Source organism: Lygodium microphyllum, chromosome 6 (assembly GCF_053477565.2).
Source record: "Lygodium microphyllum isolate KBCC chromosome 6, Lygodium_microphyllum_v1.1.10, whole genome shotgun sequence".
NCBI lineage: Eukaryota > Viridiplantae > Streptophyta > Polypodiopsida > Schizaeales > Lygodiaceae > Lygodium > Lygodium microphyllum.
Window position 1 is genome coordinate 26,218,852 of NC_141140.1, and position 19,870 is coordinate 26,238,721.

General features: G+C 42.2%; 1 protein-coding gene across 2 annotated transcripts in view; it reads right to left on the minus strand.

The window, feature by feature from the left end:
* The window catches only part of LOC148034400 (E3 ubiquitin-protein ligase APD2-like), a 47,288-nt gene that overhangs the window by 24,407 nt on the left and 3,011 nt on the right, over window positions 1–19,870 (minus strand). The gene's annotated exons all lie outside the window — the stretch shown is intronic.

Genomic DNA, 19,870 nt, shown 5'->3' on the forward strand with positions numbered 1-19,870 from the left:
CCTTGCATGCAATTTGCACCTATTTTTCTCTACTCTCCACCTCTTTTACTACTACTCACTCTCCTTAGTTGCTGCTATTGTTCGCTTCCCTCCTTGTAGATCTATTGTTGTCTACAACCCTAAACCCTAACCTCTCATCCTTAAACTGCCTAATCCTTTTCTTTTCCAATCCATACTATTTAAAACTCTTTTCCCTCAAATGTGCAATAGTTTTCCCTCAATTTTAGATGATATGGAGTGACTCTTTAGATCATAGATGATAGTGGATACATCATGATTCATACTAGATAGATCTAAGAGTCAAGATCATTATCATTTTGGCAATAGAATCTACATTATACTTTGTAGACCTATTGATCATGTTCATGAAGCATTTGGTATTGCATGTTTTTTTGTCACTATTTAATAAGTACTCTTCTTTTTTAGTCTAAACGACATAAATGAAAATATGAGTCTATGACTATTCACTATTGGCATCATCACTCATAGCATATTGCGGTCTATCATCTTGAGTTCTAGATCCTAATCTTCAAAGTTTTTGAAACTCACGGATTGTGATTTTACAAACTTTGTAGAATCATGTATATTTGTCAAATCTCTCCTAATGTTACATGTATACTCTATATTGTTCAAGAATTTGAGTATTTTTGTGTAAAGATTCAAGTTACAAATGGTATTATCCTTTCGTACATGTCTAATATTAAAATATTCTTAGAAATAGACATAAAATCCGTTTTGTCATTTTGTCCTTAGCCGAAACTCCATTTCACAACTTCCAAACGTGTTTCTGCTTTGTCGTTTCCCAAACTCCAAGCTGGACAGTCAATGGGCATCCTTCGTCTGATATCTTGGCCTCTTTGAGGTGACCGTTTGGGCTCTCAGAGGTAAGATTACAATCATCCCTATAAGTCTTGATAGGCTATTGGGCTGCTTTGGGGTGGCATGCATCAGGGTATTACAAGCTAAGCTTGTTAGCCTGCCATTTTGTTAGTAAGTCTTCTCTTGGTTGTGAACTCTACCAAAGTCTAACAAAGACATCGGAGCTCTTCCTACATTTGCTCATTCAGTTTGTGTATATTTCTTCCCCAATTAGTGTCAAATGTATTCACACTCGGTATGCAGCCATTTTCCAGCTTTGTCAGGTGCAGCACAGCCTCTTTATTTGCCATCTGCCCCAAAGGATGTGAAGTCCACATTTTGGCCAGCATTTATGGCTGGTCAGCTAGATCAGATATTCCTATCCTATTTTATCAAGTCAGTTAGTTCAGCTAATTAGCTGCTATATATAGCAGTCCACCCATTGGGGGCGGACCTTTCTGCAAGTTGCACACTCTGACATCAATCTCCATCCTTGGTGCTGTCATCATCTTCAGCTTGATCCAGTGCCCTCACTAATGCTTTGGGCTGCATGTAGGACTAATCAATCCATTGTATTCAACATTCATTTCAGATTCAGTGCAGATTTCTCTTCCCTTCATGCTATCTTTCTCTTTTCCTTTCTTTCTATGTTCATGTTTTTCTTTCATTGTGCACTCTCAAAGAGCTATGTTTTCCAGTCCCTCTTAGGTACTAGTTTTGACCCTAAGAGGGAGTGTTGACCTAAAAAATGCATTACAAAGCTCTTTATTACAAGCCCAAAACATGATTATTAACAAACCTATCCTAGAGAGTGTGAAGATATGCTAGGGTTTTCATTGAGGAAACACGACAAGTACAACCAAGATTGAAACACAAAGACTCAGACACAGACAAGTAAAACTCAAACCCTAAACGCAAAAACTCATAACTCAAACACAAAGACAAACACAAAGAGAAGAAACTCTGAAGCGAATGAATGCTGTAAATGAATGTAAGAGTATACAAAATACCCAACAGTAGAGCAATGCAATGGTGAAGAGTCGCATCCACCAACAACGGATCCCAAGTGCAAAAACCACCAGTTGGAAATGAGAGAGTGCTGAATAATGAAGGGCAACAGAGACTAGTCACCAAAACACAACAGTCGGTGGCTGAAATCTAGTGAACGCAAGAGTGTAACACCAGAGGAAGGCTGAAAACTGATCACTCAAGGCAGAGCATGGTTAAGCGATAATGAGAGAGATGTTTCCTGATGTAGATGGTCAGCTGGACAGCAAAAACGCAAGTATTACAACAATTGCCCAGTGGGAGAGATGGCAACAGCTTGTTGCTTGGCACTAGAGATGCTGAAAATGCAAGCTAATCAGGTGCTATGATGGTGCAATAGATGGAGACCTCCAAACAACAAGGCGACGGCTGAAAAAAGACCGCCTAGGACTAGATAGTGATGGGTTGTAGTCAGTGACAACTGGACAACAATTGGTAGGTGGCTGATAGCTGAAATCTGCATGGTAGAATGAGAAATCTATACAAAAGGATAAGACTGAATGGTAGGCAGCCTATCTATTTATAGATATTGAAGGGTATCCCAAAAAATTAGAGTTTTGGGAGACCCCTAAAATTCTCTCGAACCACGCACCAAATTTGCATTTTTCATTAATTAAGCGTATTTTGGGACTATTTAAAAATGCTAATTAGTTATAAAACATGTTTTAGCTCAACACTCCCTCTCAAACCCAAACTGAACCTAAAAGGAAAGGCTAGAAATATTTACCCCAAACATCCCACCCCAAAGCAACCAGAGCATTGAACAAAGGGTGCACATCGGCTGCTCAATGGCCTACCAAGACTACAGAGGTGATGGTTATCTTACCAAGGGAATCCAAGTAGTCGCCCCAAAGAGGACATGGCATCGGACAAAGGGTGCTCTAACTACCCAATGGCCTACCAAGCCCTACCAAGACGAATAAAACCACATTCAACTTTTTTCTTTTTTTTGTAAAAAGTAAATTTTAGGGGTGGCGACCAATTAAGTAAGAATGACCCAAAAGGCCAAAGTAGGGATGGTACACGCAACACATCACAAAACAGTATAAGCTTATCCATCCACTCAAGGATTGCGATGATAAAAGAAAGGTGAGTGTGAAGACGAATGGTGGTATAATCCGCCGATGGAAACAGCTAAGGATCCGTCTAGTGGTGCTCTACATAATGGAATACATGGTATGCTACATGCTAAAGAATGCTCATGCAGCAGGTGCCACTTAGACAGTGTCTCTCGTGGGAAATTTGTTTACCTGTCCAAGAACCCTAGTACAAAGATGATGAAATCATGCAATGCACGAGGGAAGGTACAACTGGGGGAGGTGGGGGTGGGGAGGGAAAGGATTCATGTCAAAGACAAGTGCCAAAACCTGTAGAATACCAAGAAGGGTAGAAAACCCCCCTCAACCTAGATGTTGATGCCGAAGAAGAAAGAGGAGCCTAAGGATGTCGGCATTTATGTTGTGCTGAGAACCATGTGGATGAAAATGATGAAGCATCCCTACTACTAGAAGAGCAAGGATAGAAGACACCACCATGATAGCATCAAGAGAGATGTTGCATGATCCACCACAATAGGGAAAGCCTCCATATTGATAGAAGAGTAAAACTCCATATAGATGAAACCATGAAAGGAACGGCTACCATCTACTATCTCCAGCTTAGGAAGGACTAGTGTAAACCTATATATTAGCCCCGTACTGAAATACAAATCACTACAAAATAGATCAAAATCTACAAGCACAAATAAGTAGTGAGATACTTCAAAAAAACAAAACTGAAAATTAAAAAAAGTAAAGCTAAGTGCAATGCAATGAGTATGTAAATATGCAACAGAAGTCTAAAAAAGTGAAAGGCTAAGAGTGTGACCACCATCATATACAGTGAGGTAGGGAAGTGGTCCTAGAAGGTGCAGTGGATACCTTAGGAATGGATACATAAAGTGCAAAAGGTAAGCCACTAACAAACCAATCAGCCAATCCTTCGAGAGTGGTGAAGGAGATAGGCTACTGAGACTATCCACGTGCCACATGTCCAATAGCTGCTAGGGTAAATGGAACAAATGGTGTAGCAACGGAAGGCGTAGCCCCACTGGATTGGCTAGCCGAAGTGGAGGCAGCTGCAACAGTCTACTATGGTCTGCTAGGAGGAAGACCTTGGGCCTTGGTACAACACTACTCATCCATATGGCCTAAACTCTGGCAATGTATGCAAAACCTATTTTTCTTAGGAATTTGTTACCAAAGAGGTTGTGTTTCTTTGCTTCTATTAAAATATATGGTGTCACCCTTATTTTAACTTGCCTTCACATCTTGCGAGCTCTTGCCACTGTTAGTTTTCCCTCCCAAAGAAGAGGTAACCAACCCTCACCCCTTTGAATGGATTTGTGGACTTGATCGTACAGCCTTGCATAACGCAAAAACTAACACTTAAACTCCTAGAAGATCAGCAATCTAGGTAGTAAGATAATGTGTTGGATAAAATGAAAGTATTTGTCGAGCAACTTGTTCAAGAAGAATGTGACCTGATCGTTATCTAACTTCAAGGAGCTAGTAGTGACAAACTTGACTAGCAAATGCCCATACTTGGCTAACCTGACTTTCAAATCATACCCTTCCTTAATGGAAAACTCTTGAAGCTCAAAATCAAAATTGATACGTCGCATTTCCCCTAACGATGCACCAAGAGATGAAGTGGTTTAAGGATAGGTAGATGGTAGAATAGAAAAAGAGGAAGTGTTAGGAGTGAACATGAAAGATCCTATAGAGTTGAAGCGGAAGCAAAGAGAGAGGACAGGCACATTAGTCGAGGTGCTCAATAGTACTGAACTAAACTAAACAGTGCTGAACAATGAGATAGTGTGAGAGTGAGTCAACGGATAGATATATACTAGTGTGGTATACACAAAGAATGTATTTATACTTAGGGTACGGTACACTTACACCCACTAGGGTGAGTTCACGTATGTGAAGTAATATATACATGGGAGCGTATAAAGGGCCTTTACACCCAGCAACCTCCCACTTAAAGGTCCAAAGCGAACCTTTAACCAACTCCCACAAGTCTAATGCAATGCTCATATTGAGCCTTTGCAAGACTTTTAGTGAGAACATCTGCATGGTTGTCCTGTGATTTGATCTTAGTCAGGATGACTAGACCATCATCCAGAACCTATCAGATAAAATGATACCGGACATCAATATGTTTGATACATGCATGAAACATGGCATTCTTAGCCAAGCATACTACGCTCTGGCTATCACATCCAAGTACAGGTATTTTGATGGGCAGCCCAAAATCCTTGACCAAAAAACCAAGCCAAACTGCTTCTTTTGAAGCTTCAATGGCTGAAATATATTCAACCTCAGTGGTAGAGATTGCTACTATTTTTTGCAATCTAGAGCACCAAGAAAACGCCCCACCAGTCAAGGTAAAGATGTACCCACTAGTAGACTTGCGAGTATCCAAATCACCTACCATGTCCGCATCACAATACCCCTGCAAATCTAACATACCCTTGCCATAGCAAATACATTTTCTGTGTCCCTTTAAGATACCGTAAGATACATTTCACTACTTCCCAATGTGCTTTGCCAGGATTTGACATGAGCCTATTTACAACTCCCACGGGATAAGCAATGTCAAGTCTAGTGGCAACCATAGCATACATGAGTGATCCACAAGCTGAAGCATAAGGAACACCCTTCATAGAATTGGTTGCGTTATCATCTTTTGGGCAATCTGCTTTGCTGAGCTTAAGATTTTGGGCAATCTGCTTTGTTGAGCTTAAGATAAGGTGGAAAAGATACACCAAGAAGCTTAGCATTAGCCATAGAAAAATGATCAAGTACTTTGCTGATGTACTTTTCTTGTGAGAGAAATAAGAGTTGTTGCTCTCTATCTCGTGTTACATGCATGCCCAAAATATGTTCAGTTGCACCCAAATCCTTCATGGAAAAGGCTAAATTCAGCTATCTTTTCAATGCATTAATTTGGCTTTTATGCTTACCAACAATATGCATATCATCCACAAAAAGCACAAGTATAATAAGGCTTCCATCATCAACCTTCTTAATATATAAGCAATAATCTGCACTACTCCTTTTAAATCCATGTGAGAGCATGAAGGCACCAAACTTTTTATACCATTTTCTAGGAGCCTGTTTCAAACCAAACAAGCTTCTCTTAAGCTTACATACCAAATGCTCCTTTCCTTGTATAACAAAGCCTTCAAGTTGTTTCATGTACAGCTCTTCTTCCAGATCACCTTGCAGAAATGCAATTCAAGATCCACAAATGCTACAATGGCAAGAGTGATCATTTTGACAACAGGAGAAAACACTTCATGAAAATCAATGCCCTCCTTTTGTGTATAGCCCTTAGCCACAAGTCTGGCTTTGTATTTGGGTTTGCCATCCACACAATTGATTTTATAGAGCCATTTGTTAGGAATGGATTTCCTATCCTTGGGCAATGTAACCAAATCCCTAGTATCATTCTGATACAATGACTTCATTTCTTTCCGCATAGCTAGCTCCCACTTTTTCTTCAATTCACATGGTAAGGCCTCTTTATACGTAAGAGGCTCACCTTCATCTGTAAGCAAAATGCAATCCAAGGAAGGATCAAATTTTTGTATAGGTCGTCTGACATGTGTAGACCTTCTTACCCAATGATCTGTGTTATCGGTTAATGGATCCACATCCAAGGGAATGTCAATGACCTCATTGTTTGGCTGTTGAACTACATGTGCAGGTTGCTATAATACAATTTCAGGCTGCTGTAATTCATTTTCAGCATCCTAATTTTGGTGCTCAAGCCGATATTCAACATTCCCTTGCTGCCCATTTTCATTTGGCTCAATAATAATACACTGATTGTCATAATCAGCATCAAAAAGAGCTGAATTTTCAATGGCTGATGGCTGCTCAAGTAACTGATCATGCTGAAATTTAACTTTTTTTTTGTCTGAGTCATTAGATGTGACACTTTTCAGCAGCTTTGACTCATTAAATATCACATCCCGACTGCATAGCACATTTTTCATGCTTGGAACCCAAACTCTATAGCCCATTTCACCTTCATCTCCATAACCCATGAAGATGCCTCTATGAGATTTCATGTCAAGTTTGGTTCTGCTATCAACAGGTACATGTATATAGCATTCGCAGCCAAAGACCCTTAAGTGGTCATATGAAGCAGGTTTGCTAAACCAAACCTCTTCAGGGATGCCACTTTCAAGTGCACAATGTGGAGATCGATTGCAAATGTCACGGGGACGTGAAATTTTGAGATGCTTTAATCTTGCTAGTAACATTTGATTAAGTTATTAATCAAATGTGCAAGGTTGTTTAGCACATGTGATGCACATGGCAGTTATTTCATGGGAACAGGCCAAGGACCTCGAGGATGCAGTGGGTGTTAAAGGCAAAAGTTGTGTTAAGTTATGCCAACTGGGTTTTGGTGGTCACTTGGTGCCAGGTTGGACCCTAGGACAATTGTTTGGCCATTAAGTGTCAGTGGTGACACTAGGGACTAGCATTAATTAATTAATTAATGCTAGTCTAAGGGTCAACAAAGGTTGGAAACCACTCCAAGTTACAAATGGCCTAGCCAATTTCATTACAGATGGGCATGTTTAATTTTGGGCAAGGTCAAAAGGGCTAAAATTAATTTTCAGAATTAATTAATTCTAAAAAATTAATTTAATGGCCGAAAATGCATTAGAAAGGCTGCCACTTAGCAAAACTTTCCCATGCAACTAGAGAGAAGGCTGTTGGAGGGTGGTGGAAGCTGAACTACAGCCATTCTGAGCTTGGTGGAGGAAGAGAAGGTGATCAGATTTGGCTCTAAGAGGCGACGACGACTAGTCGCGCCCCGCGACAGGACAGGGGGCAGCAGGTTTTCTCTTCCACCTCAAGAGAGGCGGCGGTAGAATAGGAGGGCTCACCAATCGAGCTAGTGTTTTACCCCCCTTTTGAAGCTATTGGTGCCATAAAATTTTTGCCATCAGAGCTACAAATCAAAAGATACATTTTAGCTGATTTTCTCTCTCTCTACAACATTCTCTCATCTCCTCCAGTCTATGCTCAAGCATTCTCAGTAATTCTCAGCCATTGGTAGCAGAGTACAGCCAAATTTGGTGGACAACAGAGTGTTTACTGCTGTAAACCCTAAATTACAGCAATAATTAGGGTTTAGCAGCCACCTTGGGACCCGTGCCATCAGTCAAAGGCATTGTCCACTAAAATCAGCACTGGAAATTCGTGGAATTGTGAGGATTTCAGATGCCAGCCCATCTATTGTGAATTTGGGGCAGCATTTGACCAGTCGGGGTTCCATTAGAGCAAGTCGTGGGTGAAAATCAAGGGGCAATTTGCCCGAATGCTTTGCTGATTATTGGAACAGCAAGGGGCTTTTGAATCAGCCAAGGAGATCGTGAAATCTCGGCTTGTAATTTATCCATTAGCAATTGAAATTAAAGAAATACCAAAAGAGGCGCCAATTTTGGGGCCAACAGGGTGTCCACTGTCCAAGTTTATGAAGGTAAAGTGAGCATTTCAGTTTATGTTCATTTGTTGATTGCTGTAATTAAGTGCTTAATCAAGTTAAACCACCCTATCCGAGAAGGAAGGCTGGTTTCAGCAAATATGCACCGCGGTTTTAAGTGCCTCTCCCCAAAATGATTACAAGAGAATAGTTGTGGATAGCATGCACCGAATCTTCTAACATAACGGGCGATTCATTCGCTCAGCCACACCATTAGATGATGGATTGTAAGGAGCTGTAAGATCTCGTTTCATCCCATTGACATCACAAAACTTATTGAATTCTTTAGATATATACTCTCCCTCATTATCTGTTCTTATGCATTTTAATTTTACACCCTTTTGAGTACTAACCAAAGCATAAGACCTTTTAAAAGCATCCAATGCTTCATTTTTTTACTTAAGCAAGTAAACCCATAGCTTTCTAGAATGGTCATCAATAAAAGGCACAAAATAACAAAAGGCACAATGAGTTTTTATTGCCATGGTGCATACATTAGAATGGACTAAATCCAAGGCACATGCCTTCCTAGAGGCTCCATGAGAGTATAGGCTCTTTACATGTTTACTAAGAACACAATCATCACAAAATTCAAGCTTTGAGTTTTTCACATCAACTCTTCCAAGCGAAGGAAGTGCCTACAAACCCTTTTGGCTCATGTGTCCAAGACGCTTGTGCCATAACTCCATGTATGATTGTTCTTCAAAAACTGCAACAAACTTTCTAGGAAGTGCCTTGCAGTAGAGAAAATACAGAGTCCCCTTTTTACCACCTCTAGTGACTAGCATAGACCCTTTCTGTATTTTTCACATTCCATCACCAAAAGTAGTGAAGTAACCTTTGTTGTCTAGCTGCCCAGCAAAAACCAAGCTCTTCTTGATGCCAAGTACATACCTAGCATCATGAAGAATCAATTCCTGACCATTTTCTAAAGCCAAGTGTATGGTGTCCATTCCTTCAATATCACATGCACGATTGTTGCCAAGGTAGACTTTTCCAAGATTACCTTTTGTATAAGTGGAAAAACACTCCAAAGATGGAGTTACATGAAATGAAGCACCACTGTCAACAATCCACGATTGTGATAAACCATCATGAGCTAACAACAAAGCATCTATCACATCTGTTTTAGTGATATACATGTCCTCCATTGTCATAGCAAGCTGATTTGAAAATGCAACCAGCAAATCAGCATCTTTATCCTCTTCTATTTCCTCAATAACAACACTAGATACCACATTTGCTTTTTCTATCTCTTTAGAGGAGAGTTGCCATCCTTGTCATTCTTTTGGCTTTTTGCATTAGCCTGCTTCTTGCATTCTTGTTCCCTTTTAAAGTACCTGCAATTGGGGTTTTTATGCCCTTTGTGACCACATTGATAACAAGTTATATCTTGCGATTTTTCCTTGCTTTTGCTGCAATTTTTGTTTTTATTTGCAGCATTAGATCTTTTTTCAGTTCTTGCTCTTACATTGTAGACTAATCCACTATTTTTCCCACTTGCCTTGTGTCTAATCTCTTCATTTAGAATAGAACCATGCACACCATCAAATGTCAAGTTGGCATTATTGCTCAATGACACAACCAATGCTTCCCATGAATCGAGCAAGGTCATGAGCAAGAAGATAGCCCTCAATTTAGGATCAAAAGCTGGCAAACCTGCATCTTGTAACTGACACAAAATATGAGTGAAAGCATTCAAATGCTCTAAGGCAGGCTTAGACTCATCAAGCTTCAAGTTGACCAACTTCCGCACGAGATGTATCTGATTAACAGGAATTGTATTCTCATAAGTAGCCTTGAGTTTCTCCCAAACTACATAGGCAGTATCAAACCCCTTTATATCAACCAAGATATCATCTATGACAGCCATTTTAATGTAAGTAATGGTCTTTTTATTCATTTTAGCCCAATCCTTATCTGACAAAGTAACAAACTTAATGTTTTGCTAAAGCACCATCACAATCCTTTAGAAAGAGCATACCCTGTAAACGATCTTTTCAAAGATCAAAACCATTGCCATCAAATTTATGAATCTCAAAGAGATTCTTTGTGTCAGATGTAAATGCACTACCAGCCATCTTCAGCAATACACAACTGCAATAAGGGGCTGAATGCAATACACAACTGCAATAAGGGGCTGAATGCTTTCAGCCAATAGCAAGGTTGCTGAATTGTAACAGCAAGTACACACTCTTGTACTTCCAAGGTGTCCAAAGAAGTAAATGTTTAGCTGCAATTTCAGTCTCAAGTACTGATTACAGCATATACATGAATCAAAACTAATACATTTGCATTAAAGACATCTCCCACTTCAGTAATACATCACCATAATACCCAAATGATGTATTTACCACTGTTTCACTACATAGTGAGTATTCAGCAATACATATACCAAGAGAAGCTGCCCTTTTTTCAACATTTGAAGCATTCAAAGTTCAAAAAACTCCCACTTAGCAGTGAATCTACTGCAAATTTCATCGTCCAGTCTCAAATCAACTAAAAATACATACCAATGTGAAAAGCTGAATCTGCTCCAATTGCATAAATACATCTTCCCAAGCATCAAGTACGAGCTAATGTTGCAGAAATTTCACGAATTCTGCAAAAGCCCCAATTTTCACGGTCCAAGAGCGCACAAATTCCAAGAAATTGGTCCAACCAAGCAAAAATTTCACTTGCATCTGAAAATCCCCAAAATTTCTAAGACCTGTGCACTCAATGTTTGCAATTTATGGATCAAGAACCACTAAAACATGTGTCCGACACCAAATCAGGGAAAAGCCCCAAATTTTGAGGAGCAAATTTGCACAGATTTGTGTTCTGTGCTTGCTCACGTGAACACCCGAAAGAGGGGAAATAAAATGAACCCAAAATTTCTGGTTTTTAAAAGAAAATAGGGCTGTTGACCTGCCCGTCTAACGGCAGTCTGTGCAGCCGCATGATCCGAGATCCCGCCGGCACCTATCGCCCGTCGCAGGCAGTCAATTGCGACTGTCGCGCTAGCAGGTCTTGACTGACCCCCTTTGACCTACCGTCTGACCTGTCGCTGGCCCCATTTGACACCTGCACTACTTGCCTGCGTGTCGCCTGAACTTGACGACTATCACAGTCCGGTTGCCTACAACTACAAACTGCTCTTGTCGACTGCGTCTATTACCTACTCCCAATGACGACGACTACACAGTTTACAATGATTGCCGCCTTGCACCGTGTTGCTCTGATACCAGTTTGTAGAGTTGAAGACTGGCACATTAGTTGAGGTGCTCAATAGTACTGAACTGAACTGAACTGAACAGTATTCAGACTGAACTGAACAGTGCTGAACAGTAAGTGTGTGAGTAGTCGACAGATAGGTGAGTACTAGTGTGGTACACACAAAGAATGAATTAATGTATTTATACTTAGGGTACGGTACACTTACACCCGCTAGGGTGAGTTCACGTGTGTGAAGTAATATATACACTGGAGAGCATAAAGGGCCTTTACACCCAGTAAATCCAACCCCTAGTGTGCATTGAGCGGAAGTGAAATGTAATCCAAGATTTTGGAATGAAGATGTGAGTAGATCAGAATGTGGAAAAGATAGTGGTGGGATGGAAGGGAGTTGAGAAGTGTGGTGTACTTGCTCAAATGAACTAGATGGTAGAGATATACGTGACAAAGGATATTTGCTTCGAGAGCCTCCTCTATTTAAGTTAACATACTGAAAATCATCTAGATTTTGTACAACAAAAAAAGAAATGAGGGTTTTGGCTCATATGACTCAAAAGAGTCATACAAACCTGACACAAGGCCTAGCTGCAATGAAAAAGATGGATCACCAAATGAATGTCATGGTTCCTCTTGTCAGAGCTTGTCATCCCCTGGATAGGCATTTTCCTTAGCCAGGCTATGTACATATGTATTTTACAGCCAGGCAACCATTCGAGAGTATTACAATGTGCGGAGTAGGTTGAGATCAGAGCAACAAACATGCAAGTGCCACATCAGCAGCCACGTCATCAATGCCACGGCAAATGCCATGCAGCAATCTATAGTCGGCCAAGTGCAGTTGACCAGTATATGTCAGACAATTTTTGCACCAGTCGGTTGCATTTAATGCAGCCGACCTGGTCATTATTTGGTCCCTCCAATACATTGTTCCACATTGATATCTGATAGATTTCAGCCTGCTGATGACGGAGGCTGCACTTGCGGCTAACGGAGATCGAGACCCTCGAGGTGGAGACATACGCAGATATTTTCTCCGCACTCGTGTATAGTTCTGCATCCCTATACAACATTCTTCACTGCAGATTTTATGCGTTTCACGGTCTCTTTATTTGTCTCTCTTCTCTCTCTGTTCACTCTTTGTCACAGTCATTCGCTTCCGCATTGCTTCACTCTAACATGGTATCAGAGCATTGAAGGAGTGGACCTATCTGAAGAGGAGTTTTCAGCGCGGCACAAGGCTGCATTTTCAGCGTTCAAGTGCAAGCAGGTGGGCTGCCCATCAGAACAAGGCTGACGCAAGCATAGGCATGCGAGTCTCGAGAAAAGAGAAGATTTGCTGAAGCTGCTGTTACAGAAGGAAGAAGGCTGTGTTTTTGGCCTTCAAGTGCAGATTTTACCTTTTCATTGCCTCTGGTGGCTGAAGAAGGTTCAGGACTTAGAGACGAGAACCCTAGCAGGCTGTGTTTTCACAGTCAAAAGGGGTTTCTTTTGCGTTTGTGCAAGCATTGCATGTGAAGATATCTATAGAGACTAACGTGGAGTTCCAGGCGATCATGGAGCGGAAGGTGCCTGTCTTACCGGCTCTTCCATCAAATCAAAAGCTCAATGGCGACAATTACCGCATCTGGTGTGTGATGATGTTGGCCATATTGGAGTCTTACGATTTGGCGAAGCTCGTGATGGAGGAGATCAACCGGCCCTCGATGAGAGGTGAGTCCAAACTCTCTTCCAATGCTCGTGCGGAGTTGACCAAGGCCCAATCTCATTGGGACAAGCTGAATGCCAAGATCCGTTTTTTTCTTTTTTTATCTTGTACAACAACTGTAGTAGCCCATATAGAGCACTTGACGGTGGCTCGAGAGATATGGCTGGAGCTTGACCAATTGTACAACCGGATGACCCTTATGAAGAGGGTTTCTTTGGAGGTGCAGATGCGGACCCTGTCTGTGAATAAGTCTTCTTCACTTCAGGAACACGTCAACAAGCTTCGGCAGCTTCAGATGCAAGTTCAAAATGTGAGAAAGCCCATTTCCTCCGAAGACATGGTGATCACCTTACTGTCCCAATTGCTGCCACGATTCGGTACCTTTTATTCCGCTCTTATTGCTTTAGGACGGGAGTCAACTCTTCGTTGGGAAGAGTTAGTTCCTATGGTCTTGGACCAAGAGAAACAATTGAAGGGTCAAAATGCTTCCAAATCGAAGGCATTGATTGGTCAAGCCTCTCAAAAGAAGGGGAAGCACAAAGAAGGAGAAGAATACCAAATCCAAGAAGGACAAAGAGAAAGAATCAACATGCGATATTTGTGGTAAGACTGGCCATTGGAAGAAGGATTGAACAACACCAAGAAGGACACAAAGGATTCTGGAGCGGTAGCTGCACCCTCATCAGCTGCTTTTCTCCACATAGCGGTCATTGAAGACTCTACAACGAAGACGTTTGATACTACGATGGCAGCTCCCCAGGCTCGAGAGTGGATCGTGGACAGTGGTGCCTCACGCCACATAACTCCTTCAACAGTTGGTTTTGCCCATTTGCAACCCTCATGTGGGTAGATTCTCATAGGAGACAGCTCTTCTGTGTCTATTGCTGCACGGGGTGAGATGCAACTGATTCCAGATGGACATAGTGGTACTCACACTTCCGAGGTGTTGCATGCGCCAAGTTTAGGGTATTATTTGCTTTCGATACATAAGATTTGTTCTCTTGGTCTCTTGGTGGAGTTTAACAGTGATGTTCAAGTCCTTGATCATGGATCGAGGAAGGTTCCCTCTTTAGGGTATGAGGAGAATAGCATCTACAAATTGAAGTCTTCTTCCGCTCTTACCTCTCTTCTTCTTACCTCTTAGACACAGTCCGAGATATGGCATGCTCGGTTTGGCCGCCTGAACAATGATTATCTTTCGGAAGGCGTTGCGCGGATTGCTTGTTCGAGGTTTGCCGGACATAGTGGTGAGCCAACAACCATGCATCTCTTGCATTCGTGGAAAGCGGCATAGGGATGCAACTCCCAACAAAGCTTCAAGGCGGTCTACGTCACCTATGGAGCTTGTATCTACTAATCTTTATGGCCCGATAAGGAATGAGTCCTTGAAGGGGAACTTATACTTCATGTTGATCATAGATAACTACAACAAGATAACATGGGCCTACTTCTTGGCGCTAAAGTCGAAGGCTTCCTCCCACTTCAAGGATTGGCTTCTCTTCGAGGACAGCTGATCGGGCCGACGATTGAAGACCTTGCGATCAAACAAGGGTGGTGAATTTGTTATTAATGAGTTTGCTCGTTTTTGTGCAGATAGAGGCATTCACCAAGGGTTTGCTAATACCAACACTCCTCAAGAGAGTGACATTTTGGAGTGGAAGAATGGCATTCACCAAGAGTTTGCTAATATTAACACTCCTCAAGAGAGTGGCATTTTGAAGCAGAAGAACCGAAGTGTGATTGAGATGGCACGCACCATGATGGAGCACTGACAAACACCTCAGTTTCTGTGGGCCGAGGCAGTGGCTACGACAGTCCACATCTTAAATTGGTCCCCCACTTCGGCCGTTGACAAGATGACACCTTTTCAAGCTTACTTTGGGATTAAGCCTAATGTCTCTTATTCAAGATCTTTGGGTGTAATGCCTATTTGCACATCCAAAAGACGCAACGTGGCAAGTTTGAGGCAGCTTTCCGATAACAAGTCTTTGTTGGCTACAGCTCCCAATCCCAAGGTTATCGCTTGTATGATCCTGTATAGCAAGATGTCTACACGAGCTGAGATGTGCGGTTCGTGGAAGTTCTGGCCACAGAGGGGGGTGAGGAACACCCTATACTTGGAGATACAGGGGAGAGTTGGGCTCCCCAGATAGTTCCTTAGGAGCTAGAGCCTCTTAATAAAGATTCTTCTTCAGATTCCGAGTTCTCTCTTCCACTAGCCACCCCAGTGGAGATCGCGCCGGTGGATGTACCCGAGTCTTCAATAGATGGAGAGCGCCAAGGAGAGATCTGGCCTCCTCCTTGTTGGGCCTGTGACACACTCCAAGATTCAAGGATCGAGGGGGTCCCTGAGAAGTGGAAACCGCATGATGGACCGCGAAGGTCACGGAGGCACCAAGTATATTCTACGAAGCTTGTTTGCTCTAACTATTGTTTGATGTCCCGTGTTATGCAAGATAGAGAGCCTACATCCGTGCAGGAGGCTTTACAGTCTGATCATTCGCAGAAGGCAATGGAGCAGAATGGCACTTGGTTCCTTGTGCCTCGGCCCTCATCCCTCTCATAAGAAGGTGATTGGTGTCAAATGGGTCTTCAAGTCCAAGTATCATAGTGATGGCTCTTTGGACAAGCACAAGACTCGCCTTGTTGCTAAAGGTTTTGCACAATGCTCGGGTGTTGACTTCCATGATACTTTTGCCCCTACAGCTCACATGGCAACTATTCGTGTTGTCCTTGCCTTGGTTGGTCATAAGAGATGGCTTGTTTTTCAGTTGGATGTAAAATCGACCTTCTTGAATGGTGATTTGAAGAAGGAGATCTATGTAGAGCAGCCTCCTAACTTTGGTTTCTCCGATGGGAAGGTTTACACGTTGAAGAAGGCCTTATATGGCCTGAAGCAAGCTCCACGTACTTGAAACGAGAAGATTGATTCATTCCTCCAAGCCAAGTTGGGATATTAGTGCTCTAGGGCCGATCCGCAACTTTATGTGCACACTTCCGAGGATGGTCGTATGTTGTTTGTTTTGTATGTTGATGACTTGATTGTTGCAGATGATCATATCCAAAAGGTCGAAGAGATGAGGGCAGCCCTACATCAAAAGTTCGAGATGACGGATTTAAGACTTCTCCATTTCTTTTTGGTGCACAAGATTTATCAGTCTCAGAGGGGGATTTTTATTTCTCAGCACAGATATATACAGGAGCTCTTGGTGACTTTTAAGATGAAGGATTGTCGATCCATTTCTACTCCTATAGATCTAAATTGGAAGGCCACTTTACACGCAAATTCTCCTTTGGTGAATGCTACTCGCTACCATCAACTGATTGGATCATCGATTTGGCTCAACACATGGATTGATCTATGTTTTGCTATAGGTCTCTTGGCTGGGTTCATGAGTGCACCTCAACAAGTGCATTGGCAAGCTGCTCAAAGGATACTTCAGTTTCTAAGAGGGACCTCCAACATCAAGATTTTCTATCCAGCAGGTACAGGTGTTTCTGATCTTGTTCTTGCAGATTGGAGTGATTCAAATTGGACTGGTGATGTGGATCAAAGACAGTCTACTACAAATTATTGTTTTACCTTGGGTGTTGGTGCTATCTCTTGGGGTAGCAAGAAGCAACCCACAGTAGCCCTATCTTCGACTCAGGCAGAGTATCGAACTGTGTCTTCTACCACATGTGAGACTGTGGCTTCAACGGTTATTGGAGGACCTTGGCTACCCCCAAACTCGTCCTACTCTCTTGCAATGCAACAATGAGAGTTGCATTGCCTTGGCACGAAATCCCATCTTCCATGCCTGGACGAAGCACATAGAGATCCAATATCACTTCATCAAGGAGAAGCTTCTAGATGCGACCATTGATGTAGAGAACTATAAGACTGAAGATAACCTTGCAGATTTGTTTACAAAGGCGCTTCCCCAGGCTCTTCTTCAAAGACATGTCAGATCCCTCAGCCTTATGTCCTATCTAGGATCTAAGAGGGATATAAGACTGAAGATAACCTTGCAGATTTGTTTACAAAGGTGCTTCCCCGGGCTCTTCTTCAAAGACATGTCAGATCCCTCAGCCTTATGTCCTATCTAGGATCTAAGAGGGGGTGTTAAAGCTTGTCATCCCCTGGACAAGCATTTTTCTCAGTCAAGCTATATACATATGTATTTTATAGCCAAGTAGCCATTCGAGTGTTATAGTGTGCGGAGCAAGTTGAGGTCAAAGCAGTAGACATGCAAGTGCCACGTCATCAACCACGACATCACTGCCAGGCAAATGCCATGTGGCAGTCTGCAATCAGCCAATATAGGTCAGACAATTTTTGCACCATTCGACTGTATTTAATGCAGCCGACCTGGTCATTATTTGATTTTTTTTTCCTGCTATATATAGCAGCTCTCCAACACATTGTTCCACATTGGTACCTAATAGATTTCAACCTGCTAGTGACAGAAACTGCACTCGAGGCTAACGGAGATCGAGGTGGAGACATATACAAATATTTTCTCTGCACTCGTGTATAATTTTACATCCTTATACAACATTCTTCACTGCAGATTTTTTGCATTTTACTATCTCTTTCTCTCTCCTCTCTCTATTCTGTCTTTATCACACTCATTCGCTTCTGCATTGGTTCACTCTGACACCTCCAAGATCAAGAAGATAGTCAATCTTACCAATCAGTCCAAACAGAGTAGTAAGACTCATTGGAGGAGTGTAAAGCAAGCTATACATGATGCGCAAGTACTCCTCAAACTCTTCATTTGTAAGGTGACCAAAACAAAAAGAAGAAGATGGTAATGCTAAAGGTGTACCTACCTCCTCCTCAAGACCATAATGCCTTCTCAGAGCCTCCAATGATGGAGAAACATAATAGGGCATCAAAGGATCCGAAGGAGGTGTCTCAGACATTGTGAGTCAGAATCGAGTCGCGTCTAAGTCTCACACAAAGACTAGCCTCCACAATCACCGCAAGATACTCTTTAGAAGAGCACTCACTCTGATACCATGTGAAGATATGCTAGGATTTGCACTAAGGAAACACGGCATATACAACCAAGACTCAAACAAAGACGAGTAAAACTCAAGCCCTAAACGTAAAACGCAAAAACTCAAAACTCAAACACAAAGACGAGCACACAGAGAAGAAACTCTGAAGTGAATGAATGCTATAAATGAATGTAAAAGTGTACAAAATGCCCGAGGATAGAGCAATGCAGTGTCAAAGAGTAATGTCCACCGGAGACAAATCCCAAGTGCAGTAACCACTAATTGGAGATGAGTGTGTGCTAAATAATGAAGGGCAGTAGGCTAGTCACCAAAACATAGCAATCAAAGGCTGAAATCTAGTAAACACAACAGCCTACCACTAGAGGAAGGCTGAAAATTGATCACCCAAGGTAGAGAACCACCAGGCAATAAAAGAGAGGTGTTTTTTAAAATACAAGGCCTACTAAAAACGCAGGTACTACAACAATCACCCGATGCGAGAGATGGCAACAGCCTGTCAGCCGATACCAGATGTTGAAAATGCAAGCTGATCAATTGCTATGATGGCACAACAAATAGAGACCTCCAAACAACAGGGCAATGGCTAAAAATAAGTCACCTAGGGCTAGATAGTGATGGGTTGTAGTTGGTGATGGCTGGACAACAGATGGTAGGTGGCTAATGGCTGAAATCTGCACGATAGAGTGAGAAACTTGCACAAAAGGATAAGACTGAATGGTGAGCAACTTGTCTATTTATAGATGTTGAAGGGTGCCCCAAAAGATTTGGGTTTTGGGGGGACCACTGAAACTCTCTCGAACTGCACACCAAATTTGTGTTTTTCATTTATTAAGCACGATTTGGGGCTATTTAAAAATGCTAATCAGCTGTAAAGCATGTAGTATCTATGTCCCATAAGTCGAACCCTAATTTGAGAGGATCCACATCTATAAATAGCACACTACCCTTCCGCTCAACCCATCTTAGTTATTCATTGCAAGTTCTCCCCCAGCTGACATCTACTTCTCCACTACTGTCTCCACCCCTTCATGGCGGTTACCTTAATTTGTGGTGACGATCAGCGTTCCATCAGCTCCTAGCAATCAGTCTTTGGCCTCTTAGCGTTGCATCTGCTGCTAACTGGCAGTTTTCTGGCCTGTTACCACTATTTTCAACCATCGCCACCATCAATCAGCATCTCCAAATCATTGTGTTTGCTGCTGACAGCTCATCTGCACCCTGTGTTTGCAGTGTATAGCGGTCACCTTCTTCTCCGAGGGCAGCTGACAGCTGATTTTTGCCGCCAGCTGCTGTCACCATCATTCTCTTAATCTTCCTCAGTCTGCTGCCCACTATTCCAAGCTGCCACTGTTGTGTTCCTCATCCAATCTCCCAAATCCGTATTTGTAGCTGCTAGTCCCATCCGGAGACTGCTTGCTGCATTTCGAGCTATAAAAAGGTACAACACACTCTCCAACTCTCCTCTCTGCCCCAGTTCTTTAGAGACACAAG